We start from the raw sequence: 26,410 nt of genomic DNA, 5'->3' as shown, positions 1-26,410 counted from the left end.
GACCTACTCCAGAGTTCGAATCTCAGCCACCTTCAAGGGACAGAGAAGCACTATACATGGACAACTGGACAAAGTGCAAGAATATTCTACACGGACGGTGAATGGGACGTGCCTACTTCAGTCAGCTGCAGCACACACCCAAGTGTAGAAGCCACACAGGAAGAAGGGTGTCTGGAGTCACTGGGGCTGCTGTTCCTTCAACAGCCGTCACCATGACTTTCTCTCGCAATTACCCCTGTTTTGATATATGGCCCAGTGACTCAAAACAAGCATAGTGGACTTATTCCCAAAATAGATGCATCTACAGGTTAGATCAGGCTTGAAAGTGGGGGTCTCTGTTAGAGAAGTCAGGCAGAGGTAGAAACCAAACACTGGTGAGCAAGTGAGGGCACAGAGATCTACTGGTCAGGAATTCCCTTTATACAGGGAGAAAGCAGGGGATGCAGGGTGCTGGGGCAGTGCTATTCATCTGAGCCTGGTGAGGCCATATGCACTACTGTGGGCTGAACTATTCTCTCCAAAGGTATATCTTGGAGCCTCAACATAGCAATATTTTAGACAGAGCTCTTGGGAGATTCATAAAGTTTAATGATGCTATAAGGGTAATACCCCCTCCCCCCTTTTCTTCTATCCCTCCCATACACACAGACTTGTAAAGACAAAGCCTCCTGCAAGCATAAAGAGAACTGAGATACTATGGAACTAACCAGCTCCTTGACCTTAGAGCTTGGCCTCTGGAGTGTCTGCCATTCAGTGCACCCAGCCTAGGGCTCCCAGACTGGTCTATCACCTTGCCATAGCACTGAGAGGTAAACTGAGTTTTCCTAGTTCCCCAAGAGCATGAGCATGTCAAGAGCTTGGGAAGAAACGAATCAGCCCTCTGGGTGTCTCCCATCCTCCTGGAATGCTCAGCATGTCCACTTCACAGTGGTAAGATGGAAAGAAGGGAAAACTTAGCAAGAGAGGGAAAGCGAGTTGTCTGGAGAACTTCTGGGTTCTGCTTCCTCTATATACAGCCTCGTTGGTGCCCCCAACACATATGTGTTCTAGACATAGCTCCTGTCCCCGGCCTCATAGGAAAGGAAGACAAGATAGGGCACGTAAAAGATTGACAGCCACAGAAACGCAGACAGTCATGGGAGGGAGACCGAGGGGGGTCTGTCCTTGCTGGGATACATTCTGAGAGAGCCCCTCAGAATAAGGACACAAATAAGGAGCTCGTGGAAGGTATGATGGTGCCTCTGTCTCAGGAACCTCACACTACATGTGCCATGGGAAACCCAGATGCCAGACTCCCAACAGCACTTACAGACACAACAGACACTTATCTACTGCTGGAGACAGGAAAAAAAAGGGGCTGGTGAAGACACCAGAGTTGGAGAGATTGTGTTCCTAGCCTCAGAGAGACCCTGACAGCCAGGTGCCCAGAAAGGCTCACGTGTGACTCCGTAACTGCTATAGTGACCGAGCAGGCTACTTTCGCACTCTGCTTCCTAAAACCTCCCCAGTCCTCCAAATCTTGGCCGTGCCAGCACTGCAAGGTGGCGCCTCTCTTGCCTTATGCAGAAACTAAGACACAGTTGGGGAGGTGGGTCACTAACAGCCTGAGCAAGAAGCCTCTACAATAGTAAGCAACACTCAGGGTTTGAATCAGGCAGTAGGGATCTGCAACTCCAATCCCCTACACCCCGACCTATTCTTGCCACACACAGTCTCCTGGGTAGCAAGCTCAGAAGTGTCTCTAGCCAGAAGGTTCTAGAAGGCTACAGTTACTCCAGAGCTAGGGTCTTGCAGGCACAGCCTGGGAATGGGGTCTAAGAAGATCTCCGGCGGAAGCTTCATTTCCATGAGATCAAAAATGAACACATACACACATTCTATGTCACCTTACCAAACTCCACACAGAGCCAATGCCCGCACCCTACTTCACAGGCTCAAGCAACTGCCACATTGGCTGGCCAGGGCTAACAGCCAAGCCGAATGGAAACAGTGACTTTGTGAAAAATGACTTTACACAAGTTTAAACAGAAAGCTCAGCAGGAGCCTGAAAGAGGCCAAGCACAAAAAAATGTAAACTTTCCAATGCAACACTTTGTGTGAGTGTGCATACCTATGTGTCCATAAGTGTGTACTGTGGGTGTGTATGCATGTGTGCACACATGTGGGCAGAGAGCACAGAGGTTGACATTGAGCATTTTTTTGCTTGTTTGTTTGTTTTTGTTTTTGAGTCTCTCATTGAACCTAAACTTCATCAACTGAGCTAGGCTGGCTGGCCATAGAGTCCCTGGGATCCTCCTGTCTCAGCCTCCCCAGTGCTGGGATTGGGATTGCAGAGTCGCTCTGCTGAGTCCGGCTTTGTATGCAGGTTCTCAGGAATCCGATTCAATTCCTCACGCTTGCACGGCAAGCGCTTCACCAGCTGAGCCATCTGCCCTGCCCTGACTGTAATGTCTTCGTCTGCAAAGGGAAACTTGATTTAAGGATCTTAATGTCATACCAAAGGAGTCTGGGTTTGTATTCTGGACTTGGTTAGAGCTGTCCATTTGTTTATGAGTCATCCAGTTTGGTTTTGTCATCTGGGAAAAGTGAGACAAAAGACTCACTCTCAAGTCTGGACATGTGTAATGACTTACAAATGATAAAGAGCAACCTCATCGGGTTCAGATATAGACTGTGTCATTACAACATGAAGTCTAGTCTAATATTCCCATACAAGAATGGCACCATCGATGATGCAGTAAGCCAACACCGGGTGCTTGTTGTCTCATTCTTTCTAGGAAGAATTTGAAAGAGATGCCAGCCTGGTGTCATTGGCAGGGAGGATGGAGTTGCTGGGGGATGAAGGGGTCTTGAAAGTAGATTAGGAGTAGAGACATGTGTAGTACGCAAAGGAATGAGCCATGAAGAGACCATTATCATTCCCAACTGCATTCTTCACGCCTGTCCTTGGATACACAGCTCCATGTAGCTCTCACCCCTCATCATGATGCCTCTTTTTGAAGCAGGTGGGAGGCTGTCACAGAAATCCACAGCTGGTCAAAATGCAGAGAACAAATGAGCTGACCTTATCCTCAGTTGCTGCCTCTCCAACACAACCCTTCCAACCCAAGGCTCAGGAAACAAAGAGGAAGAAGATGGGGCAGATCCTAAGAGCCAGGAGACCAGGACAAGATGTCTACTGTGAGACTGTCTTTCATAGGTGACAAGGAAGCTGCCTTCATGAAATCTCAATAGTATAGTCACCTAAACAAGACCTGCTCAATGACACCAGTTGACTTGCCAGTTGAATCTCCAAAGGCCCCACCCTTAGATGAAGAGCTACAGGCAATCAATGGCTGGAGAGAGAGAGAGAGAGAGAGAGAGAGAGAGAGAGAGAGAGAGAGAATATCAGCCTTCCCCTGATAGATTATCCAGTCCCAAGTAATGAACACATGTGCCTATGAGCGACTCTAAGTGGACTCAGCAGGTTGTATTTATGTAACATACATACACAATAATAATAATTAAAGAAAAGGAGGTCATGAATTTGAGAGGGTGTGGGAAATATAAGAGGAGCAGGAGCGGTGGAAGGTGTGATATAAATACAATAGGACACACAAAATTCTCCAAAAAACAAACAGAAAGAAACGTTTGCTCTGTCCAGGGTCCTGATCGTCTCCAGCCACATCCACCCAGTGGCATTGTCGCCATGAGAGCTCGCTAATTTGCAGCCTGCGGGATAATCTGGATAATCATGCCTCAAAGAGCCTGGCCTGGAGTTTCTAGTCCCAACCATTCCAAGTTTGTTTGGGAGAAAATCATTTAACCCTTCAATTCTTGGTGATTTTCATGAGACCATTGGGCTATGAAATACCATTATGCAACTAAGGGGGCTGTGACCAAAACAACAGTCTGCCTTCCCAGAACCATGGGGAGGGGAGGCAGTTCTAAGTAACAATTTCCTTCTACTCTGAGAAAGTCCTCAATAAAGTGCTGCAAGGTAAAGAAATCTGGACCCCAAAAGCCATGCATTGTTTAATTCCACTCATATTAAAGATTCACAACAGGTATATGTTTCCATAGAGATGGGAGGCATGTGTTTAATGACTGCAGATAGATGCCAAAAATTCCCCTGGGACTCATGGTGCTTAGCCCCTCTGAGACCCTTGTGCCTGAGAGACCTTCTGGGTAATTTTTCACTCCTTGTGACCTCAGCATGACCTGTGGACTTAAGAGCTGCATCTCCGCGGGAGATGTGAGCCCGTAGGTTGTTGGCCTGAACTGCACACAAGAACACATAAACTACTCCTAGCTCCTAAAAAGGATTGAAAGGTACCTGTAATAAAATAGCCATGCAATAAGACTGCTCAGAACAATAAGCTAAGAGACGAAAGGGGCAATATGTAGAAAATTGTACAACTAGAATCCCACGCCTAAGACACTGGCCTATTGCTATGTGGTATGGCTAAGCTCGGAGTTCACTAGCCATTAATACGGTAAGGCAGGAGCATCCATTATGTCTGGGTTACTGTAAAAGATGAGCCTCCGTGGATCTCTCCACAGATAACAAGGCCATGAAAGCATTAAGTGACTTTTTAAAAAGGTGCTGCTTCTCCCAGAGAGGCTTGATTAATGGTTGGGAAATGACGACACTCTCCATAAAGACTCCACCGGCCTTCTTCCCCCTTCTCTCCTTCCAGCCCTGAGCCTCCAGCATTGCCTTGGAAACTCCCAGAGATGGTTGCTTCAGGCACACCAGCGGATGAGGATGCTGTGTGGCCAACTGTTCCTGAGGAGATGATGGGGTGTCATGTCCCACGTCTGGGCAACAACTACCGGGTTCCGCCTGGCTTATTCATCCATGCTTAGAGAGAAATGTGAAGATTAAAAAGAAATAGGCAAGGGCTGGAGAGATGGCTCAGCGGTTAAGAGCATTGCCTGCTCTTCCAAAGGTCCTGAGTTCAATTCCCAGCACCCACATGGTGGCTCACAACCAACTGTAATAAGGTCTGGTGCCCTCTTCTGGCCTGCAGGAATACATGTAGACAGAATATTGTATACATAATAAGTAAATAAATATTTAAAAAAAGAAAGAAACAGGCAAGAGACAATTGGTAGAGTCTGGAGAACATTTAGTAAGTACTGAGACTCTCCTCGTGCTTATTTCAAACAGCTTTTATATACCCCAACCCAAAGAGGAGGGGGAGGCAAGAGACTTCTTTACCATGGTACAAGAAACAAACAAAGTGATTACCTTCTCAATACCCAAAACATCAAGTAACCACACCCTAGGTCAAAACATCCTGTTAGTAGCCACACACTGGGTCAAACCTCTTGTCATATAACCTTGAAGGAGCAAGAATAGGTCAGAACTCTCTGACCTTTAGTTAAAGTGGAACAAATCCATATCCATAGGCTCCCACAATCGTATATATGATACACGTATGGAGTAGTCATCCTCACTACTAGAGAGAAATTTCATCAGCACTCAGAAGGACCCCTTCCCTTCCTCAAGACTAGTTCCTAAGACTGATGACTTACTGGCTTTATGTTTCCTTATGGAAATCCAACCAAAAATCAATCAATCATTGTTTAAAAATGATGTTATAGACAGGTGTGGCAGTCCACCCATGTAATTCCAGAACTTGGGAGACTGAAGCAGGAGGATTGCCATGAATATGAAGCTGTCCTTGGCTATGCAATAAGTACCAGGTCTGCTAGGGATGCCTAATAAAACCTTGGGAGATTGATGTGAGCACCGTATGTTAGGTGACAGATTATGGTATGGGCCAATAGAGAAAAAGTGCCTTGGTCTCCCTGATGTAGCTCCCTCCACAAGCCATTCGCAGGATATCTGTCACATCACAAGGAAGGCCCCTTCCTATTAAAGCCACAAGTTCCAGTGCTCAGAGCGATGCCTCCCAGTGCCCATAATGAGAAGAGGTGACCTTGCCTATCTGGACAAGATACAGAAGAGCCATCCGACTTAGGTACAGGCCTGGGTCAGTTTTGAAACTGCCCCTTTTGCGAGCAGGACTCGGGTGGAGAAAAAGGCAATATTAGGTATGCAAACTCCATTCCAGCTAGCTGGAAGCATTGCAAACAAACATGCAGTTCTTTCTTCCTGCGGGGTCGCTGGGCTCGCTCTGAAAGCTGACATAAGCAGCCCAGAGAGCGAAGGCCTCCGGTGTGGCAGCAGGTGACGGCATATGGCCCACAGCCTTTAAGTGTTCTCAAGGTTTAGAGATTGTGACTAACATCTAAAAATAAGAAATACAGCGGGAAAATAAGGATTGATATTTTCTGGCAAAGAAAAATAAATACCAGCAGAAAAACTGGCAATACTGTCTGTTTCCAGACAATTAGCGGTAAACATCCATGTGTTTGCCATTGGACCTAATTGTCTATTACAGGCTTCCTACTGAGACTGTAGCTCAGAGAGGTTATAAGACATAATGAGGATCACACAGCAAATCTATTTCAGAGCCCAAATCAGTCGATACGCTGTCTTCCTCTAGTTTGTTGCTATAACAGAAACACTTGATGCTGGGTACTGTAGGGAAAAAATAAAGGTTTGCCAGGGCATAGTTTAAGAGGCTTAACATCTCAGATCAGTCAGGACCCATATCCAGACTCTAGTCGGTTCCTGTGGCTGCACCCTGACAGATTGTGTTCAGGTGACAGTAAGCTCTACAGATGTCCCCCAAGTGCCTGGCATTAGTGCTCTGCCCTCTCTCCAGCCTGGGGCTATGCATTGAGAGGCTTGTCCCCCTCATTTCCTGCAAGGTACTCAGAGGCAACTCATGCAAGATACATCCTTCCCCTGTGAACCTGACGGCAACCACATTCAGGCCCAAGACACCACCTTCCTTCTTCTGCTTCAATGTGGATTTGCTCAAAAAAAGAGTTCTCAACCCTCACCAGACCTTCAGAAGCCCTTCTGGTCTGTGGCTTCTTCACAAGAAAAGTTGGACTGGTTTCCTTTGAAGCATCCACAGACCACGAGGTTAGGGCAGCAACTTGCTGGGGGACTCAGACCGCATCACACCTGCGAGGACCACACTGTGCCTCAGACCCGCCTTGAGGTTGCTGTGTACGTTGTCAGTCTAACAAATACTTAGATGCTTATGAGGTGCCTAACGCGGGGTGCTTTGTGCAAATTGATTCTCTTATGGGTGAAGTTGTGACTCTGACCAGGGGATTATACCAACCTGCTCAGAAACCCCAAATACAGTACTGGGGCATCCCAAGGAACCCCAAGACAAACACTGCTCTTGTAGGTTGCATCCTAGTTGGGGAGATGTACAAAGGACCACACCTTGCCAGATGGATTAGGTTCTAGGAAAAGACATGCCAAAAAAGTAAAAGAAAGAGAGCAGCACTGTGTGGGGATGACATGAACTAAGCCTGGCCAGCGAAAAGAGTTCATGGTTGTACCAAGAGCAGGGACCCCAAGGAGATGAGAGCAGGGGCTCTAGAAGAACTGAGGCAGGTAGGACTTCGACAGGTGATCAGGAAGGCAGCATAGGGCATCCAGGATGCCACTAGTCACAGATGAGAACCAGGATGAAGCAGCAGGCAAAATACATGGCTTCCCGGGGAGCCACAGCATCACCTAGTTAGAGACAGTGCCACGTGTGAGCTGCCACCTTGGGACTTGCAATCCCTCCATGCGCCCAGCTGGAATCTTTCTCTCTTATACTGTAGCTTTGCTGGAACCCAGAACCCTGAGTCTTTCCCCAGCTACAGTCTCTTTCCTGAAAACCTGAGCTCTGGGAAAGACATCACCTCAAGTCTGAGAGCCTCAGCTCGGCTTCACACAGATGCCATCTCAGAATCTTAGCTCAGAAGCCCATGTGGGTCTCCATCACTGTGGATCTGTTTAATCCCCTTGCTTTAGAAACACTTAATCCTCTTCAGGAAAGAAAATAGCAAATGGATTTAAGAAAAGAGAATGGTGGGCAAGAAAGAGTCCTTGGACCCCACAGTTTCAAGTAATAACTAAAGGAATAAGCCTTTCTTTATCAAAGAGAGAGAGAGAGAGAGAGAGAGAGAGAGAGAGAGAGAGAGAGAGAGAGAAAAGGATTCATTTTCCCTGTGTGACAATGGTGTTCTCAGCTTTACAGCAGGGCAAAGAAAGGCCAGATGCTGCAGCCCCATGCATTCAGCAGCCTCCCCTGCTAGTGATCATATCTTGACTGGCCCAGGGCTGTCACTCCAGGCTCATTCATCAGGCTCCCATGGCAGACAAGGATCAACAACCTGCGTAAGGAAGGTGAGGATGCAGAACCCTAGTTGGCCTGCTCTTGTTCTCCATCAACCCCTTAAGGCAGCATCATGTGGGTCTGAAAAGATGCTTAGGGGACCCTGATGCGGGGCTGACATGTGAGGTAATGTCAGACCAGCAGGTGTTAAAGTTGCAGAAAACATGAGTGGGGTTCGGAGTAAAATTTGGTTTATAGAGAAGAAAGGAGTCAGGACACTAGCAGGGAAACAGATGGAATCGGAGGATTCGGATTCAAGGGAAACAGACCGGATTCGGAAGCGCGTGCTTGTGATAAAAGCAGAAAGAAGACCATGAAAAGAAAGAAAAATCTTAAGGGCACTCTTTTCTGTTTTGTTTTGTTGTTTCTTTCGAGACAGGGTTTCTGACTGTCCTGAAACTTACTTTGTAGACTAGGCTGGTCTTAAACTCAGAGATCCGCCTGCCTCTACCTCCTGAGTGCTGGGATTAAAGGCATGCACCACCACCCATGAAAGGTAAAAAGAGACATGTCAGTGGTTAGGAGCATGTATTGCTCTTCCAGAGACCAGGGTTCAGTTCTCAGCACCTACATGAGGCAGATCTCACAACTGCCTTTAGTGGCAGCTACGAGGAATCTGACGCCCTCTGCTGGCCCCATGCATAACTGCACTCATGCATGCACACACAGAGAGACACACATGTGCTAGGAACAAAAGTGGGGTCCTCTGCAAGAGCACTGTGTGCTCCTAACCCCTGAGCCCTCTTGCCAGCTTCCATAAAATAAAACCAATCTTTTAAAAAGAAATAGAAAAAAGGAAAGTAATGAAATCTATTAGGCACAAAAGCAGAAGGCGGACTGTTTGGAAGGAGGAAGGGAGGGAGACAGCACCAGGAGGGCAGAAGGGATGGCAAAGGGGACAAACAAAAGCAAAATACAAAGGAAAAATGTCATGATGGATTCCACTACTTAAGAATTTAAATAAATGATAAATTCTAAGAACCTAGCCATATGTTCAATGAAGCCAGACAGTTTGGTCTATGTGTCCCTCAGGGTTCTCCCTACTGTTTCCCACCACTGAGACTGTTCTTCTGTCTTTCGTTCTGTGGGAGGTGCAAGGCTATTTGCAGTTCCGGCAGAATGGCTCCACCTCCTCTCTCTCGGAGGCGCCACATTTTCCCACACCTTTGCCAACACACAGCCCTATTATTTTCGAAAATATTACATTGTATACATGTAAAGCATTATCTTATTAAATTAATTTCTAGTATACATATTCATTTCTATTTTGGGGGGAACCATTCTATGTCATGAGAAAACGCACCTTTAAAAGTTTACATTATTCATTTTCAGAAAGGTAATGGGGATGCCATTCCAGACAACATGCAACCCTGTAACCACCACATTGCTGAGAAATAAAACTAGGAAACCAAGATACCGACAGCAATGTGAAGAGACCAGGAGCTTGCAGAGAAAAGGGCCTATCCCACACTGACCAAAGAGGAATTTGTATTCTTTTAAATAAGGACCTCCCCATTTCCAAGGTCTGGGTAGCCCCATGGAAACAGCATAGCAGAGACACACAAGTTTTGTCAAAATGTGAAAACTGAGATAAGCAAGTCATACGTTCATTCTCAAGAGTTCCTGACACTGGGGCCTCTTTCAAGGAGTGGGGGCTGTAGTGATGTCTCAGTGCTTAGGAGTGCAAAATGGTCTTGCTGATAACGTGAGTTTGGTTCCTACCCCTCACATTGGGTGGCTCACAACCACTTGTCACTCCAGCTCTGGCACCCTCTTCTGGCCTCTATGGGTATCTGCACCCAACATGCACATACCCACCCACAGACACCCATATACATAATTAAAAAGAAAATAAATTCGTAATAAAAGAGGGTGGCATGTCATCTTTATTGCCAATGTGACCACAAGGCAAACAGCTTTGTGGTCCTTGGAGTCTAGAAACTGTCACTGCTCAGCAGTCAGTGTTTCTTTCTAGAATGTTTCTCAAGACAGAGGAACCTGCCAAGGTTGTCACTGACAGAAGGTGACCTGGAGTTTGCTTTGCTGTCAAACCTCCTGCTGATCCACCATTCATCTTGAATTCCCAGAGGATGCCAGGAAAGCACTCCCTGCTGGTTCTATCCATCTAGGCAGCTTGGTTTACTCCCTTGCCCTCCCATCCTGATTCTTCCCTCTTTCATCCCAACCCCTTCACTGTAGAGAGCTGCGTGGAGCCGCACCTAATGGTGCTGGCTTCCACCCTCTGTGATCCCGAAAGCGAGTGCACTCTGTGATAATCAACTCCTAATATCAACTAGGCCTGACTTATGCTATTATCACGCAATGATTGTCAGCTGCTTGCATATGCGTGGACCTATGGGCAGTGCCCACCTGGCAATCTGGGGTTGGTTGCCCATGCCTACTAAAGGGCTGGGAAGATTTGCCCGAAGAGAGAGGAAGAGAGGAAAAGAGAGAGGGTGAGAGTGAGTGAGTGAGAGAGAGAGAGAAAGAAAGAGAGAGATTTTACAATTGTTAACAAGGTCCTGAATAAACTGCTTAGCAAGAAGAGCTCCAGTGTTGCACGTCTTCCTTGCTGGATGAGGGTGGGCAGCGACACTTCACTTCCTGACTACCTCACCCCAGCCTCTCAAAGTCCCTGTAGAGAGGAAGAGCCCTGTGTGCTCTCTGGGGCTTTGCTCTCCACAATGCTGTCCCCTTGGGGTGTCCAGCTTCATGGTCAGTGCCAGGCTCACAGTAGTGTCCTTGCTGCTTCCCTGGATGGCACTGAGAAGCCGCATGAAGGCTGCCTCGGGGCTCCTCTCTCCCTCGCCCTCCTCCCTTTTTCCTCAGCCTGTTAGCATGCTGCTCACTTCTGAGAGCCTCAGACCAAAGCAGGTAGTGTTCCAGTCTGAAGATTTCAATTCGGGTATAAACAGAGTCCTTTGTTCTGGCAACCCACTGAGCGGGCTGTTCTGCCTGCTGGGTACTTGAGCTCAGCATCGAAAGGCGGAGAGCTGGCAGGGAGAGATGGTCTGACCCAGGGAGTCCTTGGATCCCTAAGTCACAGGGTCAAGCAGTGTCACATCTCACTCCTGGATGTGTTATTTCTCTTGAGAACACATTTTAGAGAAGCATGCTCCCGGGACAAGGTTCAAGCACTTTCCATTCCTTGAGCAAATGAGCAAATGTTGCTTGGTACTGTGGCTGTAGTTGAGCCTGTCTCTGGACCAAACTGCATCTAATGGCTTTATTTTCTAACAGTGTCATCTGGAGTGTGTGTGTGTGTGTGTGTGTGTGTGTGTGTGTGTGTGTGTGTGTGTCTGGACGTGCACACACGGAGGCTAGAGATCAACCTCAGGTATTCATGTGTCATTTCTCCCATATGTTCACCTCTTTTAAGGAAGGGTTTCTCATTAGCATCAAACTTACCAAGTAGGCTGTGTTGAGTGACCAGTGAGCCTCAGGGAATCCCCAGCACTGGCATCATGAGAGCGGGCCATAAGGTTAGCATCTTATATGGGTGCTGGCACTTGAACTCAGATCTTTACATGAACATAGCCTAACAAGATATGATAAGACTGGGCACAAACCCCCATATCATAGCTGGACATAGCAACCCAGTAGAGGGTAAAGGGTCCCAAGCACAGGCAGAAGAGTCAGAGACACCCCCACTCCCATTGTTGGGAATCCCACGAGCAGCCATGATTTCTTTAGTTTTCAATTTTCAAAATTTTTCTTTGCTTGGTTTTAGTTTTTAAATTACTTATTTCATGTGTAAATGTGTGTCTCTATGATGGATGGACATGTGTGTGTGTGCAGCATATTTGTCTATGTGAATACACATGCCATGACCCTTCTAAGGAAATCAGAGGACAGGCTTAGGTGGCATTTCTCCCCTCCCATTTTGTGTGTGGCAGAATCTCTCTTCTTCATGGCTGCATGTGCCAGGCTAACCCAGTGATTTACCTAGCCCCATTTCCTCTCTCACCTTAGCTACACTGGGACTGCAGATGCAGACTACTGTGTTAAACTTCATGTGGGTTCTGGGGATTCGAACTCAGGCCCTCACACTTGTGTGGTAAGCACTTTGCCTACCGAGCCATCTCTTAGGTCCAGGAAACTTTTTCAGAAACAATACAACAAGATGATCAAAGGCAGAGTCTGTTGTTCTGGCTCCCTGACATCCACAGCCCAGGGAGTAGAGCAGAAATGTTAAGAAGTCAAGTCAGGCATGAGCCGCAGCTAATACAGGAGTCCCTTGGCAGTAAGTCACAGTGGCCCAGGTCATGATTCAAGGACGAGACACACCTGGTTCTCCAGACTTGGTACCGAAAGAGGGGCAACATGAAGTGCTCAAAACTCACACTGGTTTTGTACTAGCCTGGTCATATTGAAATTAGCATCTACTAATATTAATACGTTGGCTTTTTACTTTCTTCCTGTGACTTGGCTACTAGAAAATTCCAACACATTTTTTTTGGTCCAGTTGTGGTTCTGTGCAGCAGATCTGGGAAGAGTGATGGAGGGACAAGACTGACTCAAAATTATTTGGACATCACATCCGAAGAAGAAAGAGAAAGAGGAGAGGGGGAAGGAAGAAGAAGAAGAAAAAGAAGAGGAGGAGGAAGAGGAGACATGGCACCATTGGCAGGTCCCCTGAAGTGACTTCTTTATAGCTAACAAGCCCTGTCTGCAGTCAGCAGTCCATGTCACCTGTCATGACACGGCACTCGAAAGCATGGCTGCTCTTGGTTTTTATGCAGACATTAGGGGTGTCATACTCTGCAGCTCTGTGTCTCTTACTTGCTTCATGCTATCAGGAGAAACAGAAAGCCACATTTGGGGTTTATCCAAAAGAGTTAGTGGCTCAGCAGGTAAAGGTGCCTGCCACCAAGCCCAACAGGCTTCTGAGTTCAGTCCCCAGAACCCACAAGGTGGAAGGATAGAATCAACTCACACAAGTTGTCCTCTGACCTCCACACATAACCTATGGCATACATGCACACATGGCTGCACAAACATAATAATGAGTGAATAGATGGATGAATGAATGAATAAGTATGTATAGGAGCTTAAAATGCAATAGAGTAATTACTTCCAAATTCTAAGAGATAATTTTAAAAGCAAAATATTAAACAAAGTTTATATAAAGAATTGAGTCCAACACGGTATTGAGCACCTATAATCTCAGCACTCCTGAAGAGGAGGGTCATAAACGCAAGGCAGCCTGGGATACACGGAGAAACACTACCTCAAAAGCTAAAAGGGAGAAGAGAGGAGGAGAGCAGGAGAGGGCAGGAAGAGAAAAGGGGGAAGGGAGGGGAGGGTAGAAGAGGGAGAGGGGAGGCACCCACACCAAATATCTTCCTCGTGGGCTAGGGCTGTATCCTTCAGCAACACCATTAACCACTCACGGAGTAACAGTTTGTTTCTTCCCGCCAACATTCTAGTTTACATTTTTGTTGTGGTCTTTGTTTCTAATTTGGGGGTTTTACAGGAGTGTAGTGTCTCATTATATAGCCCTGACTGGCCTGGAACTCCCTATGTAGATCGGGCTGGCTTCTCTTTCTCAAGGCCCAATGGCCCACGTGATGAGAAGCCACACCCAGGGCATTAAATTGGGAAGCATTGCTTATAATGGAACGGATATCATTGCTGCCTGTGTTGGGTCAAATGACTCAAAAAGCCCACATTCTCTGGATCTGTTTGGTTAAATGGGGTAAATGTAAGTGAACTTTTAAAAAAAAATGCTTTATATACTATTATTTCTATTTTTATGGACACTGGTGTTTTTCCTGCATGAATATCTGTGTGCAGGTGTTGGATCCTCTGGAGCTGGAGTTGCATGCAGTAATGAGCTGCTATGTGGGTGCTGGGAACTGAACCTGGGTCCTCTGGAAGAATAGCCAGTGCTCTTAACTGCTGAGCCGTCTCTCCAGCCCTGACGGTGGAGGATATTTGAGCCCACCAAAAAGCAGTCAAACGTTCCCACCATAAATTCCAAGTCACCTTCGGCACACGTCACCTTGTCTTTCTAAAAGTAACTACATTTATAAAGGAAAACTCCTTTTCAACACAGTGATAGAATCACTCTCAGAAAAAGGCTTGTCTAAGATACAGGGGAAGACTTCCCACAATAATCGTGATGTCGATAGCTTAGAGCTGGGAATGAGAGTCATCAATCCACGGTGGCTCATGCACAGTACTGGCTCTAAGAATCCATACGACGAGGTCACAGACGGAGCCGTCCTTCCTGGTGGTGCAGACTGAGCAGCACAAACTTCAGGAGATAAACACACAGGCAAGTGTTTATGTGAGTCTTCTGCACGGACCCTTAACAGTGGTCAGCGGATCTATGAGCACCCAGAGAAGTGGTTCTCGACCTGTGGGTCATGACCCCTTTGGGAATCAACTGACTCCTTCACAGGGGTCACATATGAAGTATTCTGCATCGCAGATATTTACATTATGATGCATAAGAGTAGCATAATTACAGTTATGAAGTAGCAATGTAAATAATGGTATGGTTGCAGGGGCGGGGGCATCACCACAAGATGAGGAACTGTATGGAAGGGAAGGTTGAGAACCACTGGCCTAGACTGACTGAGCCGTGGGCATTATTCAAGGTATGACTGGAGGACAGTCCCCCAAGAGCTCTGACACCAGTCCTGTTGTGACCTTCAGCTCCCCCGGGTCTAATTCACCCCACAGAGCTTTTCTGGAGACAAAGTGGTATGATCTGCATTGGCTGAGTTCATAGCAAGTGCCCAGAAAAATGCCAGACGTTATCAGCACTTGGCCGAGGCCAGCAGAATAGGTAGGCAAATGGTGAGGACTGTGTGGGACATCTCATGTTCATGAGTAAACCCCACAGCCTGCTAGCATGCCCCATACAGGTGTCACATATATCATATATGCATACCCAACAACAAGCACTCGGTCAAAAGAACATGAAGGCCAGAACCAAGGACTGGTAGATGGAGCTAGTAAGTTGCTTGCCTTGTAGGCAGGATGACCTGAATTCAATCCCCAGCACCCATGAATAAGAGCCAGCATGGTGGTACATGCTTAAAATCCCACAGCCAGGGAGACAGAAGAAGGGGATCCCTGAGGCTCTCTAACCAGCCATCCTCACCTGCTTGGTGAGTCCCAGGACAGTGAAACCTCTACCTCAAGATATAAATGGATGAAAAGCAGGTGGCACCAATAAAATAACACTAAGATTAGCCTCTGACTTCCACATACCTGCACACACATGTATACTCCACACACAGGTGCATCTATACCTCCATACATATGTACACACGTGTACACACCCACACCCACACACCAAATGAGCCAGATACAAAAGAATCTCACTATGAAGGCATTCTTGAGCAAAAACACTAAATATGTATTGGGAGATGCGTGCACACACATGCACATGCATACACGTGTGCAAGCCTGTGCACAATGCACATCATGGTGCATGTGTGGATGTCATAAGACAACTTGCAGGAGTTGATTCTCCCCTTCCACCTTGTGGATCCCAAGGATTGAACTTAGGTGGTCAGGCTTAGTGGCAGACACCTTTGCCCCCTGAGCCATTCTGCTGGCCCTAGGCATTTCTTCAACTTGGACTCATTCAAACTCTGCAATGACTCTGTGGGTCCAGTGTCCCCATCACACCCATCTGACAGAGAGAAAGCTACTGCGGAACAGTTCACCAACTTGCTGGGGTAACACAGGAAGGTGACGGTGGAGCTGGGATTTAAAAGGGGGCTCTGACCCCAGAGCTTGTTCATGTAACCATTTACCCTGCGCTACAGATGCCCTTGGAGACCTCTTCCTCTGTTGAGACAGAAAGTACATCCCACTGAACACTAAGAATTCAGCATGAAAGCTCTGAGAGGGGAAAGCATTTCCACAGCGCCCATCACATCTTGAGCAGCTGCAGTGACTGAGATGTGGCAATCAGACTGCACGACGCCTGCCACTTGCTGTCCTGAACACGGTGACCTTACCTCGTCTTTGGGCCTCTGAAGTTAACGGCACTTTCTGTGGTGAAGAGCTGTACACAGCTCCTGTGTATACGTCCGCTGCATTTTATCTGCAGGCAGAGTCACACCTCCAACACTTGTCAGAAATGATACAAAGGTTTCCAATATCTAAAATTAAGCTGTACCTGTAGGTGATTGTGGTTCCCCAAGTTGGCCTCTGATTTTCAGTAGAAATTTTAATTTTTTTTTTTTAGGGCCCTGACCTTGGAAAGATGGCCGCATGAAACAGCTCGTGCCAACTAAAGCCAGTCACTAGAACCATGAGAGAGACTTTGTCAGAGACCCCAGAAATAACACACTTCGTGTCTGGTAGAACTTCACCGGCGTCTGCTTGCATTCTGAACAGCAACCACAAAAGGCAACGGGCGAGGCCCGCTTCTATAAATACGGTGGTGGTAGCGAGCCAGGCTAAGCAGTGCCCAAAAGGAAACTCTGTGGTTGTCACGACAACCACTTGGCAAGGCAGGTGCATCTATCGGTCCTGTACTTTGGGCAAGAAAGGAATCCAAGGTGGTGATGTGGAGTTAGATTCCCACCCAGGCTGTGCTGATGTACGGGGGTCTTAGCTTTCTGAACAGCTCCATTTTAAACGCAAAGACTTCTTTCCTTTCAAATCATACCATGGGCAGACCTCCCCTGGGGACACGGGATATGTGCTCTGTGTAGCCAGACCTTCATTAACACCCACAACACAAGGAACAAGCTCAGAATAGCTCCATATCCAGTGACTCAGGTGGCATCCAAGAACCCTGAGACCCAGGAGCCACTCTGTTTGTGAAACATCCCTCTTGCCATTTGTCTCCCACGAACGACAGGAATTCAGGAAGCGGCCTCCGAAGATGCCATCTGGGGACAGATGGCACTTGCAGCTGGGATTCCAGACAGTTAATGAAGGAGCTATTCTGAAGGGCGTGGGCAGAGCTCAGGTCCCAGCAGGGATGCTCAGGTACCAGAGATAACTGGCTGAGCAACTGTGGAAAGTGACTACAGCCCTGAGCACACTAGAGCTGGGGAGGAGTGGGGTGACAGATGACTCAGAAGAAGGGAGGAGCCCAGTGGGGGGAACTGGAAAGAGGGAGAAGCTGAGGTGAAGGAGTAGCTGGGGTAAGAGAGGTTCAAAGACAAGAAGAGCTGGTGTGAGGAAGGGCTGGGAAAGAGGGAAAGGCTGGGATGAGGGAAGAAAGGAGAGAGGAGCTGGGATGAGGGATGAGCCAGGAGGGAGAATTTTGGAGGACCCAGGGAAGGAAGATAGAGAGGAGAGAGGAGTTGGGGAGAGCGAGGAGCTTGGAGGATGGAGAATCTTAGGAAATCTGGGAAGCTGAGTCGGATGGCTCTACGCTACAGGGCATCTTCCCACGCCATATGCCTAGAAAGGAAGGCGAGGCGCTCCCAACAGCTCTCTCCTGTCCCAGCTCTAGGATGCTACTCACTCACTCCCCCCAGAAGGCAGATGGCTGCAGCAAGCAGTGGTGGCATCCACAGGGTTGGTGGGGTCTCAGACAAGGTTGGATCAGCACCGTTCAGGACAGAGTGGAGATGAAAACATAGGATCAGTGCTTGACCTACCCATAGGACTAACCACAGGCCAGGAGATGTCTGTCAAATATGTCAGGCTCTGTAACCTCACCCACACATGACCTGCTGTGTGGTGAGCTCTGTTCCCTGCCACCAGAGTCATGCATTGACCTGCTGATCCCACCTCCCAGAGGGCAGCCTTATTTGGAAGTGGGGCCACTGCAAGCGTGAAAGTTAAGATGAAAGCCCTGCAGGATAGGGGCCCCTCCTCCCATATACCCAGTCTCCCTTAGACATAAACACATGCCAGGAAGGCTCTACGAAGACCAGCAAGAAAACAGGCAATGTGTCCACCAACCAGAAACCCCTGGAAGTCCCATGAGGGGCTGGAACACACAGAACCACACCTCAGCCTTGCATGTCCAGCCACCAGGGATGCCACAGCCATGTGAGTGGAAGGCGGGTCACTTCTGGGTGAGCTTGAGAACAGAACCCCCACCCCAGGTCAATGCCAACTCCAGGTGACACCTTGCCTGTGAGCCTATGTCAGACCCCAGAGTAGGCCCTGTTCAAGGTGTCACTACTCCTGACCCACGGGGACAAAGCCATGGGAACCCTCTGAAGACACAAGCCTGGGGTGACTTACGACATGGCAATAGCAGCAGACACTGCTGTCTTTAAAGAATAAAGTCATCCATAAGCCCCTCCCCTTTCCCAAGACTTGTCCACAGACAATACTGTCACTTTTGCCATCTTGAAAGGATGCTACAAAAGGGACCAGACCGTAGGCTAAGCCAGACTGCCTCCCTCCAGTTCCTGTACTCCACAGCTGGTTGTAAGCTGTGTAAGGCCTCAAGATGCCTCGGCTTGAGAGTCAACCCTGAAACCCATGTGGTAGGAGAGAACCAACTCCCACCTCTATATCTATGGCAGACATACACACACACACATATACACACACACTTTTTTATTTAATGAAAGAGTAAAACCTAAGCTTCTGTTCAAGCTCCTATGGCTCAGTTTCTCTGTTTGTAAAGTGAGCCTGACAGAGCCCAGCCTCACGGGGTGGCATGCGTGCGTCGTATGTATGCATCGTCACTGCCCTGCGCAGGGCGCCTGGAGAGAACACGTCTGTCCACCTTGAACACGACAACGGTGGAGATCGCCTGGGGATGAGGCTCGGCAGTGATAGCCAGACACCAGCCCAGGCTTCCTGCAGCTGCACGTAAACACTTGTCACCCAAAGGAGTCAGTCCACCACCAAGCCGTCCCTCACTGTCTCCCCGAGGACAGCTCCTAACAGGGTGATAACACACACATCAGACAAAAGTGGAAACAGACGTGATTGGTGGGACATATGGGATCATAATATTTTATAATCCCCAACAGTCGCACCTCCCCACGTGAACAAACACAGCTGCTGGAAGCTGGCTTTCTTCCGCCGGTGACAGGGACAGGCTCATATCAACCGCTGGCGCCCTCTAGGTGAGCCAGATCCAGGGCGTGTGAGAGCTGACAACAGCTGACACCATCCTTGGGACCCCCAAAGTGAAGGACATTTGTTATACCAGCTGGGAGGCTCCTAGAAAGGAAGGAAGATGGCAGAGGTGTGGATGGGCTGTCTCGAAGTCAAGGGCAGGTGACCCTTTTTAAGAGGTTACCAGAGGCAACACTCCCGAGGCTTAGACAGATGACAAAATGGGAAGGAAGATACTGATCTCTGAAATCCAGGGACATCCTGATTTTTTTTTAACCCAGCAGTGCTGAGGAGTAAACCTATGACCTTATACATGCCAGGCAAGTAAGTGCCCTACCACTGAGCTATAGCCCTAGCCTTGGATTCCTAAGGAGCCCCCAAGACACGTTCCTTCCTGAAACTGTCACTTTATATGTTGCTGCAAACAAAATCTGTCACTCAAATGACTTGCCAGCTTGGCCATGAAATTGAAGTAGCCACGCAGGCCCGAGGCCGGCATTCTTTGAGGTAGGTTGAGACTGCACAGGGCGCCAGCTCCTGTGCTGTTTTGCATGTGTTCTTCCCATCTCTTACTGCGTGAGGCTGCAGCCTGGATGCTGAGAATGCAGCTGTGGGTCGCTTCACCCTGGAGACCGCAAGTCAAAGTCCGACCCCAACACTGTGAAGCCATCTGGGGCCCAGCTCTCTCCTGTTCCATGGTTCGGACTTTTCCAGGCCATTGAGCATACAGCATCCCTCCCAAGTTGTTAATGGATCTCTTAGCAGGAAGCTTTAATGATCACAGGTCTTCCGCCCCACCTCCAGTTATGATACCAAATAAATGGATTTATTGAAAGGCAGTATTTGCTCACAGTAAACAGGAAGTCACTCCCTCCCTGGGACAGAGATGATAAGGTACCAATGCCAGGGTTTCACCTTCTGGGAAAGGCAAGTATGACAGCTACCACAAAGATGATAGCGGTCCCAGAGCCAGGCTTTGCGGCAGGTGGATTTCTGCTTTCCTTGCTCTTTCCAGTATGTTTCAGATTCAGGGCCATGACTCCTATCAAACCCCTTCTTTAATCTTGTCCGGACTGCCTCCATCTTTGGTAAAGACCTAGTTGGGTTGGGTATCCAGAGTTCTGCAAGGCTAACCCACTTGGCCTTCTCTCTGGATGACTCTTGGATATGGAGCAGAGTCCCTAGCTACATCCAGCCATGGCAACCAGGCCCTTCACCAGGCACGGCCTCGTGTCCTCTGGGAACTTCTGAGAACCCAATCTCACTTGGAATAACCTTATCAGGCGCCCCCCCCACACACCTGGATGGCAACAAGATTTTTCTCCTGTGTACCTGTTCCTTCCCAAGACTCACACCACAAGCCATGAAAGCTCCTCAAATTTAATGCGGCTATATCAAATGAAGATCCGCTTCTGAAAGGGGAAGCCACTGGTAGAAATCAACCCTTAGGACCTAAAACATCTTACCCCACCCAGCACCCAAGAATCCAATAAAAATTCCTCATAACCGTATGTATAAGTTGGGCCAAACCACTAGTTCCCTACATTGAGATTCCAGAGTCTCATTATGTTGCTATCTTTGAAGACAGACTCATGGGCTAGTCTAATTTAGAATGAGGTTGCACTCGGGGAGGATAGCCTGTAGCCATATAACTGCTGACCTTCTTCAAGAGGACAATTTGAAGGTACAGAAGGATAAGGGCAGAGGGCTCTAGGGGGACTGAGGCAGAGATTGGGGTGGGACTCTGCAGGCAAGGACCACTCGAGATTGTTAGCTGCCACCAGTACCAGGAGGGAGGCTCGGGGCTGATGCTCTCCCAGTTGGTATTAGCAGTTACTTTTGCATCGATGACAAAAATTCCTAACACCAGCAACTTAAGGGAGGGAGACTTCATTCTGGCTCACAGGTGCAAAGGGTTCTGTCCATCCTAGTGATGAAGGCATAACAGTATCCACGGGAGATGAGTATGAAGGAGATCTTATTCACATAACCGTAGACAGGAAGCAGAGAGTGTGAGACTGGAAGTCACGATGGGCTACACCTTCCAGTGCTGCTGAAGGCTAATAGCCATCCAGGTCCTGCCTTCTAAAGGCTAGAAATCCATTTCAAGCAAGGCCCCTTTCCTACCAGTAGAGTCATAGAGTTCTACTGACTCTATGGGAGCAAGGTTCATGCTGACTTGCATCAGTAGACACAGGCAGAAGAAATACCACTTTGTGAACCCTCTTAGATCTTAAAACGGGTACCTGTTGATCTCGCAGTCTTTTTTGAGGACTCAGCAAGTGAAATGGGTGTCTAACCTAAAAACAGAGTCCATGACATTACTTCAAAGCCACCCACCTAGGAACCTGGGGTGCTTATGTGCTGACTAAGTCCTTGAGAGAATCCGGAATGGTTCATAAGAAACAACAACAACCCAGTGCATATCAGGAGACTTGGGAGCACACACAGAGCTGTAAGCCCCCAAAGCGAACCAGCCTCAGGAATAGCGAGTGACCAGCCTCTACTCAACCCCATGTGTAAGACGGATGGACACCTGGGCTGCAGTTAAATGGATCTAGCAAAGTTAGGCATCTTTGCATGGAAGTACATGAAATGGGGGAGCATGGGGGTGCTGGAAGGTCCCTGAGAAGAAAGGGGAAACCTTTGTTCAAGAACCTTCAGGCTCCTCTTGTCCCCACTCTCGATATACATGGAGACCAGGAAAAGGGACGGATGTCTGAAAAGGCACAGGACTCTGCTGGACAGGAGCGGGGAAGGCAATGGCCACAGTAAGCACGAGTCTCCTCTCCGGAGAGCTGTCTGCAAGTGATGGCTTGTCACAACTCTTTGGCCACTTCCAAAAAGAAGGGAAATGTGGAAGACAGGAGTATTGTGCAGTGTGCATAGACTCCCTGTGCCCTGCACGTAATCCAAGCAGAAGTCTGTGACAGCTGGGTCAGCATGACTGATGTGGGCACAGACCCATGTCCTGTCCACGCCGCTCCCTGTTTCTTTCATTTAAAGGCAAAATCAGAAGCTGGTAGTCCTGGGTGCCATGTGAAATTTAACAGGAAAATATCACTGTCCAGGGTTTGGGCCTATGACTAAGAGCTTTGCAAAATTCATTCGTGAGTTATCTGTACACATGGCACAAGAGTCCACCCTGCTTCTCTCATGATGTCAGCACCCTTTAAAGCAGTCTGTGGTGCTCTCCCATGAATAAGTGACCTGGTAGGTCATAGCACCCACTTCTCCATACCCAGCTTTTCCTCAGCAAAACCATCAGCTAGACAGTCCAGGCTGGGTTCATCTGAACAGGATGCTAAACCAGCTCAAACGCTGTGAAAGACAAGGGTACCTCATTGTCGGTGCCCTGAATACCAGAGAGGAGCTCAATGGGAGGCTGGAGAAATGGTTCCACAGTTAAGAGAATTGGGTTTAATTCCCAGCCTCCACATGGTGGCCCACAACCATCTCTAGCACCAAGTCTAGGGGATTCGATACCCTTGCCTTGCCTCTGCAGGCACCACCACCAGACACGTACACATTACAAAGACATACATGCAGACAAAACAGCCATACCTGTAAATAAATTTTTAAAATAAAAAAAAATGAAGGTCAATAGGGTAAGGTTCAATCTCCCCAATTCTTTTTTTTTTTAAGATTTATTTTTAACTATGTATATAAGGGAGTATAAATGTACATGCAGTGCCCACAGCATCCAGAAGAGGGCGCCAGATTCCCTAGAGGCCATTGTGGTGCCTACCAACATTAGTGCAGGGAACTGAACTCACATCTACTACAAAAACAGCACAGGCTCTTAACCACTAAGCCATCTCTTCAGCCCCTCCCTCTGGCTCTGAATGTAGCCTTTCAAAGACATAAAGAGGCAAAGTGTATGAGGGATGGCCTATGAAAGTGCTGACCCAGGATGGAGGCTGTGTTAAAACTTGAGTTCAGGAGGATGTTAACCTTCATCAGGCGATGAAAAAAGACAGAGACAGAGACCAACATTGGAGCACTGGACTGAAGTCTCACGATCCAAAGGAGGAGCAGAAGGAGAGAGAGCACGAGCAAGGAACTCAGGACCGCGAGGGGTGCACCCACACACTGAGGCAATGGGGATGTTCTATCGGGAACTCACCAAGGCCAGCTGGCCGGGGTCTGAAAAAGCATGGGACAAAACCGGTCTCGCTGAACATAACGGACAATGAGGACTACTGAGAACTGAAGAACAATGGCAATGGGTTCTTGATCCTATTGCACGTAATGGCTTTGTGGGAGCCCAGGTAGTTTGGATGCTCACCTTAATAGACCTGGATGGAGGTGGGTGGTCCTTGGACCTCCCACAGGGCAGGGAAACCTGCTTGCTCTTTGGGCTGAGGAGGGAGGAAGACTTGATTGGGGGAGGGGGGGAATGGGAGGTGGTGGCGGGGAAGAGGCAGAAATCTTTAATAATTAAATTAATTAATTAATTAATAAAAAATCAATTATTAAAAAAACTTGAGTTCAGTACCATACCAGTAGCATTGGAAAGTTTAAACAAACACCTGCTGTAGCAGATCCCAGAAGAATCACTGTGTCCATAATATTTACTTATACCTATGCTACAGCCCACCTCTGCCACACGCTCACTGGCTCAGTATTGGGTACAGGGGACTCCTGAGTTGTCCCCGCCACCCTCTCAGCAGACTGACCGTCCTTTTAAATGGCAGGTTGCCTTGTGTCACCCCCCCCCCCGGCGTATGATGGATGGAGATCCAGTTCAGGGAGAGAATGGCCTTCCCAAGCTCATTAGTCATTTTTTGGGTGGTACCAGTAACAGGAATTGAACGCAGGGTCTCATGCATTCTAGGCAAGTAGTTGACAACTGAACCACATCTCAGATTCTCTATTTTTTTTTTTTATCTTGAGACAGACTTGAAAGGTTGCCCAAGCTGCCCTTGAGCTTAGCCTGAACCCCAGACTAGCCTCCTGGCTCAGCCTTCTAGCCCAGCTGCACAGTGACTTTTCTCATATCGTAAGTTAACTCATCCTAAGTGGAGAAGCACCCCCATGGTGCCAAAATCTAGATGAAGATGGAAGAATGCCTGACTCATTGGTGAAACCCCAGGCTAGAGAGACCAAGACTAAGAGATAAAGAAACTCCTGGGGAAGTGGTTACTACAGGTTTTTTTTTTCCCAAGGAGCACTGTGGGTGGGTGGCCTCCAGACCAAGTATTGCTCCTCTGAGACTGTACCTTTCTGAGGGCAGCCCCCAAACGTCTTGGGGCCCCAGGCACCAGCAGCAGACCTCTGAGGGCTTCAGAAGTAAACTCAGCTATAATAAGCAGGACTGTGGTGCTGGGCTCATGGGAAGACCCTGGTGCCTCTGCTGCTGGATGTGGAACAGGGTTCATGGTGACTCCAGCAGCTCCATCTGCACCCTTACCCTCACCCTCAGCTCAGCTCCTTTCCCAAGCGCTGCGACGGTTACCCTGGTGCAAAGCTTCAATTGGATCTTTCCGCCCAGGACACCTTTATAGGATGGACCATATGGTCTATTCTCAGCCCAGTGTAGCTGAGGGGTTGAGCACCGGAGACTGGAGTGCAGATCACCTAGACACCTCTCTCCCCCTCGTGGAAAGCGCCAGATTAGGCTGGGTCCCTGTGGGGCAGCAGCAGAGCAGAGGTTCCAGCCGATCAGAATGGTGGGTGGTGGGAGCGAGAAGCGAGCTTCCCCAGGCTGTGAAAACTGCAGAGGCAGGGGGTCACTTATCACCGCAGCATGCCCTACGCTCTGCAGACAGATCCAAGAATCAACAGAAGAGACAGAGTCCCAGCCTAGTGATGAGCGCCCCCTCGTCCCAGTCGGCTGAGGCTGTCACAGACACTGCTGCCCCGGACGCCTCTGTATGCGACTATCACTAGCGCCTGGAATTCCCCCGATACCCGCGACTGCCAGGCCTGTTTCAGGCACTGAACACCACACTAGAGAAAAAGTGCCACTCTCCTCGTGTGAGAAAAAAACAACTGTCGTGTGTACCACATACAGGCCAGGGAGCATACTGCAAAATCAGAACAGGGAAGAGGGACGGGAAGAATGGGTTAGGCGCGTGGGCAGCCAGGGCCGCCGTGTATCTGCTCATATCAGCCCCTGAGGGCGGGCATGAGAGTCTCTGTCTGGCCCAGGTCCAAGAGAGTCTAGTGGTTGAAAATAACCCTCCTGTGTCTTTCTCCCCCAGATGGCAGCTTACCAGGACACCAAGCCAGGGAAGATGGAAGCCAAGCGAGATAACGAAGGCGCTGACGTGGCTCTTCAGGGAAAAGTGCTACAGACAGAAGCCTTGCTGGTGAAGACATGGAGTGGGGACAGACTGGAAGACAGTGAGCCTCTGGTGTGACTAGGCTGGACAGCCTAGGGGTGGATCATGGGGGAGAGGGAGGAGCTGCCAATGGGCGTGTCTTGTGGCTGTGCTAAGAACCTTGGATCTTATTTTGAGCATGAAAATATATCTCTTGGCACTTTCTGGGTCTTTTAATGCAGACTCGAATACCACAGGGCCAAAGCAAAGTATGATAAGAAAGAAGAGGGAGGGGAATGGGAGAGGGAGAGAAGGAGGGAGCAGGGAGGCTGGGCCAGCAGGTAAAAGAAGGGCCTGACTTAGTGCTGGGGGACAAAACCATTGTACCTACCCACAAATGACATGGTTCCCATACTATCAGGGGCCCACTATGAACTGTGACTTCCATACGTCACAAATCTGGGGTCTCAGTAGATTGTTCCCCACGTCCCAAGAGCAGCTCAGGTGCCATGATATGCTGGCCCAAGCCCTGCAGTGATGGCTCTGGAGCAAAGTGGAGGTGTTTACCTCCCCCAGCAGAAGCAGATGGTGCCTGGGGGTGCGTGTACATGTGCTTGCTCATACTCAGACCGAAGCAATCGCCCAAAAAAGGAGAATCAAGCCAGACAGTACTGCTCCTGCTAGCCAAGTGTCCTGCTGGGCCTGGAAAGCTGCAGAGAGGAGGATTAAGACAAGGCGAGGCAAGGCACTGGCAGGATGAGAGGGGGGCACAAGCTCTTTAACACAAGCTGCTGGGAGCAGCAGTCGGAGCTGCCTAGGCATATGCAGGCACCACATGGCATAAACGAAGTCCCAAATCCTAAACGCATCACACCAGGGGAGAAATTGCAA

At 48.6% G+C, this 26,410-nt stretch overlaps 1 protein-coding gene across 9 annotated transcripts in view; it reads right to left on the bottom strand.

Annotated features, from left to right (window-relative positions):
• Window positions 1-26,410, bottom strand: part of Rimbp2 (RIMS binding protein 2) — a 194,644-nt gene that overhangs the window by 93,422 nt on the left and 74,812 nt on the right. The window contains exon 1 of one of the 9 annotated variants that reach the window (XM_057763615.1): window positions 25,472-25,563. The exons of the other annotated variants lie outside the window; for them this stretch is intronic. The gene's annotated coding sequence lies outside the window, so the exon portion shown is untranslated. Of the gene's footprint in view, window positions 1-25,471; window positions 25,564-26,410 lie in introns of those variants that run through there. 9 annotated transcript variants of the gene reach the window in all.

The sequence above is a fragment of the Chionomys nivalis genome, chromosome 3, assembly GCF_950005125.1.
Source record: "Chionomys nivalis chromosome 3, mChiNiv1.1, whole genome shotgun sequence".
Lineage (NCBI taxonomy): Eukaryota > Metazoa > Chordata > Mammalia > Rodentia > Cricetidae > Chionomys > Chionomys nivalis.
Note: the sequence above shows the minus strand (reverse complement) of the source record. Positions and strands in the feature narration are given on the sequence as shown.